Raw genomic sequence first — 8,973 nt, forward strand, 5'->3', positions numbered from 1 at the left:
TGAGATGATACAGAGAAAACTTTGCTCTCCAAAGAGGATACATCAATAATGAGACATTAAATCTTTGTATTCTCTCTCTCTTCCATGTCTTTTAGTCTTGTGACCTTCTCATTTGATATTTTATCCTGGAGCATGCGCTATGATTATCTTTATAGTCTCAGATTTGCTTGTTAGGAGCCAAATGACAGGATAGTTGAGAATTAACATTATAAAATAACATCATTATTACCTCCGCTGAGGAGGTGGACTGGGGAGAATGGGTCTCGGCCCAGAGTAGACTGAAGGGACGGATGCAGGAATCTCTTCTTTGTGTTTGTTTTTCAACATTTGTTAATTTAATTTTAACTCAGAGAATAATGCATGGATCTTGAGCATATTTAGGTGGCTGGTATCTGTGAGTGAGTACAGTTTGATAGATAGGGTTAAATGCTTTGATGCTCAACAAAACACACCAGTTTTGTCATACTGTCCAGTCCTGCAGCTCTGTATTCCCCCTCTGTCTGAAACGCTCTGTTTTAGCTCCTGTCTGTCAAACGTTAGAGCTTCCACGATGAGAGCATCGTTGACTCCGATGACGAAGACACGCCAGAGCGAAGCACATCATCCCGTCGGAGAGGACGACAGGAGGGCAAGCAGCAGTGTCCGAGGAAGTGGAGGCCGTGGACAGGTCAAGGAGCAGATGTTCATACGTCGAGTAGAAGATCTTCAAGCTCAAAGGATTTCACATGAGCAGGTCGGCATCTAAAGAGAACATTTTTGAATTTGTGTTTTGGTGCATAACAATAAACACAGTAAGTAGAAACATGTAAAGAAAGATAAAGGGCTGGTACTTGTTGGTAACATGTTATATAAACCGGTACATCTGTACAGTTTTGTCCAGGAATGTCTAAAGTATTGACCGTTGAAAGTGTATATATGTTCACAGTGTGCTGAGGACAGTCAAGCTCTGCATAAAAATATCTAATCATGTTGCTCATCTGTTGCTTTACAGGCCAGAATTCAACGTTTGGAGCGATCACATCAAGCCTGACACCTGTTTATTAGTCGTTCTGTATTCACTCCTTGTTCTGCTGATGTCGGTGCTGTCTCAATCCTCTACTGGTTTGACAGTGACTGTCCCGCAGAAAGAATAGCACAATTACTTATCTGACAGTAAATGCAGCTTTTCAAGGACCTTGAAATGACTTTCAATTTATTATCACACCACAACTTGAGTAATAGCCTCTGTGACATCAGAATCGTGCCATTTACAGTCATTTCATATTTACCTATTCTAAGCAAAATGTCACTTTCAGAGTAATTTACATAGTTTCACACTCTCATTATTTTTTCTATGCATTTTGACAGTAGTGTGTACAAGCTCTACTTGCTGGGCTTTTTGTTGTACACCTCTGAGTACCTGGCCTAAGAGAAAGGAAAGTTCTGCCATCTCTGCAAAAATTATAATAATTACAGAAAACTGGATAAAGATGGAGAGCTAAATGTGTTTACAGGACATAAAGTTACATCTAAATGGGTTTATGGGGCATGAAAATGTTATTGATTCTGTCAAAGACAACACAGGATGTGTGGGCAAGCGATTATTTTCAGGGATTGTCAGGTGCATTCTGTGTTTCCCACATTCACGGTTTAGTTTTCTTAAGTTTGGTTTGGTTTTTAACCTTACGGTCCACTTATGAGCTACAACAAGTCACAGTAACACAAGAACATTTTGAACATTTTGTCAGCGAGTCATGAGTTTATTTGAGTTTTAATGAATTCAGATGTTTTGATAACTCTCTGCTATCTGTGTGGAGTGTACTACTGAAGTACACATGAGAACTTCACCAAGTATTTTATTTTATTTTTTAAAATGTTATTGGCTTTATTTATTGATTTATTCATTTGTGATTTTTATTATTATGATTATTATGCATATTATTATTATTATTATTATTTTAAAATCTTTTTACACCTATTTTCCTCATTGAAAATGAAATAAAATTTAAAAAAATACAACCACCACTTCTGCATTCACGTTTCTGAGAGGTTTTTGAGCCTTAACCTAACCAGCAACATCAAGAAAAGGACCACTCATCTGTGATTTTGCAGATACGGCGTGCTTTACGTTCACCGGTTGATTTTTTTTATGCCAAGGTGATTGTGATCATAAGTCGCTAAATGATCACCTAATATGCATAGTTGGCCATGTGCATATAATTGTAATGGACGCTGTAGGAGAGAGGAATAACGTCATGGGAGAGACAACAAGTGAGTAAAAAACACGCTGTATATGTTTAAAAACTACACATTAACTTTCTTCTGTCGCAATTCCAACCCTCCTCCTTTATCCGGGCTTGGGACCGGCAGAAGTGACCCAAAAGAGAAACTCTGGCGGAGTTACTTAGGTTTTTTTTTTTTTCTTAAGTTTGTTTTGGTTTTTACTGTGTTCTTACTGTCTCTCATGTGTACTTCAGTACTTCATGTGTACTTCAGTACTTATTTTTTTTAAAGTTATTGGCTTTATTCATTGTGATTTGTGAATGGACCTTACAATCTGTAGAGTGAACGACATCCTCTGTCCTTAGACCCTCGATTTGAGTGAGGAAAAACTTCACGTATTGATGGAAAAAAACCCTTTTAACAGGGAGAGAAAAAAACCATGGAAGAAACCTCAGGAAGAGCCACAGAGGAGGGATCCCTCTCCCAGGACGGACAGACGTGCAATAGATGTCGCAAGTACAGAGTAGAACAACAAAATCACAGTTCACAAGTTGCATTGACCAAATTCATTGCATTGACCAAATTCTAATATATGTAAAGTGTGTGGATCCAGGAGACGACTGAGCAGGACTAGACATCCCCAAGTGATGCCGGAGCCACACGACCAAACAGGAAATGGAAGAAACCTCGAGAGAGGCGATTCTTGCAGAGATCCCCCTCCAGGGACGGCTGGGTGTCCAAGTGTCTCCATTTGACTTGACTTTATTATCAAGTGGGTTTAATTCTGCTTGTTAGTATTTTTTTAAGCTAATGAATGCTAGAGGGCGAACCGGAGCTCCCGGAGAAAACCCGTACAGAAACCCAGAGAACATGGTCACTCCACTCAGGTGACCCAGTCAGAGGCATGACTCCATTGGGATGTCCGAGCATCATTTGTTAATTTTCCTCTTGAACCAGCGAGTGAATCTTTTCCATAATGATCCCTTTTTTTTAATCTTCATCTCTGACTCCGGAGCCTGTATGCCCTTGCGATTGTTCAGATGCTTCCCCAAGTGCATCCGTGGCCTTGGTTTTCAAATCTCACCTTTAGCCATTCTAGATGCTCTGTCGATGACATGCTCGAGCTCGATGACTCTGAAGTTGTGTCCCAATATCGGGACAGCATTTCTGAATCCGAGCTCTGTGTATCACTTCCTTGGTCCGAGTCACTATATAGTTCTGAGAGGTTCTCCTCCTGGCTGGTTTGGCCCTGGCTGCTGCTAGCTTGGCTGGGCACCTGATTGTTTTCCTGGAAGTACTGGAAACAACACAAAAGTTGTTTTTACTGTCTCTCATGTGTACTGAAGTACAGAGTACTTCCAGGAGACGACTGAGCAGGACTAGACATCCCCAAGTGATGCCCGAGCCACACGACCAAACAGGAAATGGAAGTAACCTTGTGAGAGGCGATTCTTACAGAGATCCCCCCCAATTGTCTCCATTTGACTTGACTTTATTATCAAGTGGGTTTAAATTCTGCAGATTGTTAGTATTTTTTTCAGCTAATGAATGCTAGAGGGCGAACCGGAGCTCCCGGAGAAAACCCGTACAGAAACCCAGAGAACATGGTCACTCCACTCAGGTGACCCAGTCAGAGGCATGACTCCATTGGGACGTCCGAGCATCATTTGTTAATTTTCCTCTTGAACCAGCGAGTGAATCTTTTCCATAATGATCCCTTTTTTTTTATCTTCATCCCTGACTCCGGAGCCTGTATGCCCTTGCGATTGTTCAGATGCTTCCCCAAATGCATCTGTGGCCTTGGTTTTCAAATCTCACCTTTCCATCCTCCAGATCCAGCCATTCTAGATGCTCTGTCGATGACATGCTCGAGCTCGATGACTCCGAAGTTGTGTCCCAATATTGGGACATCGTTTCTGAATCCGTGCTCAGTGTATCGCTCTCTTCGTCCGAGTCACTATATAGTTCTGAGAGGTTCTCCTCCTGGCTGGTTTGGCTCTGGCTGCTGCTAGCTCGGCTGGGGACCTGGTTGTTTTCCTGGAAGTACTCCCAGGACTCACTTAGTATGTCCTTCAGCCCATCCATATCGTAGAAGGAGTCCATTATCCCTTCTAGCTCCTTTTTGAATGACGTTAGCCCTGAGTCCAATAACTCCTTGAATTTTGAATCCGTGCTCTGTGCGTCGCTCTCTTGGTCCGGGTCACTATATAGTTCTGAGAGGTTCTCCTCCTGGCTGGTTTGGCTCTGGCTGCTGCTAGCTTGGCTGGGGACCTGGTTGTTTTTCTGGAAGTACTTCCAGGACTCACTTAGTATGTCCCTCAGCCCATCCATATCGTAGAAGGAGTCCATTATCCCTTCTAGCTCCTTTTTGAATGGCGTTAGCCTTGAGTCCATTAACTCCTTGAATTCTGAATTCATGCTCTGTGCTCTATATTGTTGTGAGAGATTTGCCTCCTGGCTGTTTTTCTGCCTGTTCATATCTTCGCGTCCGTTGAAGTCTTTCGGTGAAAGCATTCCTGTGTAAATGAAATGTTAATGAAATGTAAAGCTGTTATATGCTCTCAAACAGCTTTGATCTTTGAGATCAGAGCCACAAACAGCTTTGATGTTTTAGATCAAAGCTGTTTGTGCAAGACTGCATTCAGCAGCATTCTGTCATGTATGATGTCATAAATGATGTCATCATATCCCTGATCATGTCAGCAACATTCTATCATGTATGATGTCATAAATGATGCCATTGATCATGTCAGCAACATTCCAGATGAATTAATCTTTTTACACCTATTTAATTTTACAGCTCTGCAAATGTGATGGTATGTTGGTGTCCAACATCTTTGATTTGCCACAAAATGTACCAAATCTATTGAACGCCAACATTATCATATAATAATGTTTCCAATAAACAGCTGCTCACCGGTCAAGTGAAGTCAGATTACTGACTCACCGGATGTACGGGCTGCATTCACACGGGATCGCCTTGTGGACTTGAAACTCCACATCCTCGACTTTGATGACTGCATCACAGAAGTGGCCCTCCTCTCTAGTCTTTATGTTTACATTCACTTGTTTTTTCAAAATAGAATAGAAATGAATGGGAAAATCTTCAAATCCTCTTCAAACCCAGCTGACTTTCAACCTCTTCTCCTCCTTCATAGTTTGACCCCATCATTCGTCACGTACGTTGCGGATCAGCTTCACTTCAGTTTTGCTTCGTGCTCCCTCGTCTGTCAACCCCCACCGGCTGTGTTTTGAGTGCAACACGGCACAGACCGAGTTGCAGCACCGAGGCGTTCCCGCGATAATTACAGAAACATGCGCAACTGCAGCTATACGTATGTGTGATAAACACAACAACAAGTGTTCCCAACCGAAGGTTTAGAAGAATAGCATATCAATCGATGTCATGTTGATGTTTCGGTGTCTGACTTCCTGTCTGCTCTGTGCTGAATTCAGCTGAGTTGCTGTGCTGTGCCCTGTTACGCAACGCAGCTTACCTTATTTTGTGTTCTGTGATTATTTTGTTGTCCTCAAAATATATGTTACGAATAAAAGCCAAAAGTACAAGGCTGAAAGAGCTTGAAGAGCTGAACATTTTGATAGCTGAATGGTTTCTCTAGCTGAACGTATGCTGAAGTAGTAGCAGGATGAAATTTGAAAAATTCCCCATAACAATGAATGGACAAAAATGGCTTTTGCAGAAAAAGCAGAATATTTCCAAAAGTATAATAAGTAGAAACGCCAAAAGTAGACACCATCATGTTATTAAAAAGATGAACATTTTGATAGTCAAATGGTTTCTGTAGCTCAAATTTGTAAGAGGAGAAGTAAGCCGAAAAACATACGGCGAAAGAATAATATTATTAAAATATGCTTGTCTTTTTGATAGAAAATGCTTTTGAACAGATTTACCTATCTATGTAGCTTTAAAGGACCTATTTGTAACTGTAATTTGTATTTTTTGAGTCTCATTCTCAACTCGTCCAAAACTGACACTTTGGGACTGTAGGACGGGTCGGCTGCCATCCCAAAATCAACTTTTCTCACAAATAGGTCCTTTAAAGGGGACTGCAGAAGTACGTAGGAGAGTTAGTAGAAGTACTTCTGTGTGAACTTTGATTTTCACAAGTATTTAAAGTGACAACGCGAAACTTTTAAATGTCTTGTGATTCCTCTGATGATTATAAATGACCTGTAACAGCAAACGAGACCATCAGAGAAAATACTTCTATTTTTATACAGTTGTTATTAATGATTGTGCTCAGGCCCGATTATATTTATCACATATAAAATCACGTATAAAACATCCTCTCTCTGTCACTAACTTACAAAACAAATACGCGCTAGCAAAGATCTTTACAACAGCAGACGCTGGTGTCGTACCACTTTTGTCAAAAGGGGGCGCTAGAATCAACAACAACTGAAAGTTCCTTTAAAGTAATAAAATTACCTTAAATAACAAAAAAAAATCTTGATACAACAGATTTTGAGTAAATCTTTGTTATGTCTGCTTTTCTTTAGATGGCTAAAATTAGATGTAGCAGAAAAGAAAGTTTAAGATGTATTTGTTGTGAAATAAATCTTGTTAGACTTGAAAGAAAAAGCAGCTCGCTTCAAGACAAAGAAAAGCAGTTTGTAGTTTTTGTGTATGTGGATTGTCACTGAGATTTAGAGCTCTAAAAACAGCCTGGAGTCAGAGGAAGAGTGGTGTTTCTGTCCTGGGGATGTTTGTGTTGTCGGGGGACTCGGGGGAATGATTAGCTCAGAGGATGTAATCGGTTTTGTCTGAGTGTATACCAGGCCTCCTGGGTGGAGTTGCTCCTGCTCATATCTTGGAGATAGATCTTCCCCAGCGCCAGACGCTGGTGCCAGCGAGTCCGGCCGCCTCGCCGGGACCTGGAGACAGACAGCGGGGAGAGATGGGAGAGGATGTGTTGACGAATCTCTGCTTTACATGCCTCCTCTGGCTCTGAAGCCTCAACAGGTTGTTTGTTCATTTTCACAGTGTGAAGCTGAGTCTCCAGCAGTGATCGGACACATCGTGACCTCTCCCGCCATCAACCATCCAGAAAACAGCAAGAAACGAGCCATGTTCTCCCAACTTCATTCGTGTACAATCACCTGAGGGAGGGAATGAGTCCACTGTGTTGCACTGCCATGTTTCTACAGGAGCCCAGAAGGACAAACCAAACACCGGCTCCATAGAGGACCTTTCATATTTTCCCTCGGTGCTGGTGGCCTCTGTAGGGGAGGGTGAGACGAGGGGTGTTCATTTGGTTTTGCGATCTGATACCTCCTCATTAGATGCCTCTAAAACCTGAACACTGGACCTTTAAATGTTACAGTTTATCGCTGGTTGTGGAATATAAAGTCTAAAATACAAACTCAAAAGAGAAATATTGAATGATACTGATTCCCTTTTTCTTCTAGGGTTAGATATATAGATAAATAGATAGATACATCTTTTATAAATCATCATTATAGCACAACCCAACGTACATTTCTACATTCATGTTTAGTCAGGGTTGGGAAAAGATGAAGTTTTGGCTTAAAATACCAAACATGGCTCCGAAAGTGTCCTGATGTCTCGTTAAAAGATAACCAGTGGGTCCACGCTTTGAAACAAATGTTAAAATGGCTGCTAAATGTCCTCCATCTTGAGAAGTGGGATGTTGCTTGGCAACCGTCCTGTAGAAATGTTGATATGTTCCGAGATATTTCTTGTTACAGGAGATCCAACAACAGAAACACTGATGTGGTTAATTCGGATACTAAATGTGTGAAAAGGTTTCTTCTGTCGTGGGAAAGAAATGTGAAGTCACACTGAAGGAGAAGCTGAGATCACAGATTTAAGAGCAGAAAACTGACAAAGAAAAAGTTAAACGTAAGGTCACCGTTCTGGTTACGCACGTTCATAATCTTGATTCAGTCTCCTTGACTGGTTACAAAGGGGGAATATTGAGCTCGGCCTGAGCTGAGTCTGTAGGTCGGAGGGCACGGCGAGAGGAGGGAGGCGACGCGGTGAACGTGATCCTCCGTCTCCGTCGTGTCTCCGGAGACGTTTCCATGAGGTCAGCAAGGAGGTGCTGTTACACAACCGGGAGACAGCTGAGGGAAGCTCCTGCTGAGCTGCAGGCAGACAAGGACAGGGAACAGACCCACATTTATATTTTACATAATATGTCAAACTAAAAGTGTGAGATATAGTGAGAAAAGTATACTTCATGTAAGGGTTAGGGGAGTATAATCAGTAAAAATGTACATAAATAGTTTTTGTTGCTTTTGTTTATATGTCTTTCACATTAAAATCACTTTTCTTAGGTTTATGCACGTTTTTGTTGCTTTTCTTTTATTTCATACTTGTTTTGGCAATGTAAATGTCTGTATCCCACGCTAATAAAGCCCTGTTGAGATAGAGAATTTAATTAAACATTAAAAGTAAGAGTACTCGGTGTTGTAAAATGTCCCTTGTGACTGTTACGTTGTCCAAAGTGACACCTTAAAAGATTATCAAAGTTAGTTACTGATTCATTTTGTGTCAATCGACTTGGTATAATTAATTGACTAATTGTTTCACCTGTACTTAAGGGTATTTAATCTCTAATGAAACATGATATTTGATAAACTTTTCATAAATTTTGTTCGCAAAAGTCTTATTGTGTAAAGAAACTAGTCACTAAATATGTCAAGTAATGTAGTTTAAGTAAATGTAGTCGAGTGGAAGTTAAAAGTTAACACAAAAACCTTTTAAAAGGAAGCTGTGAGTCAAAT

This window comes from Pagrus pagrus (genome assembly GCF_965226575.1).
Source record: "Pagrus pagrus genome assembly, chromosome: 13".
Lineage (NCBI taxonomy): Eukaryota > Metazoa > Chordata > Actinopteri > Spariformes > Sparidae > Pagrus > Pagrus pagrus.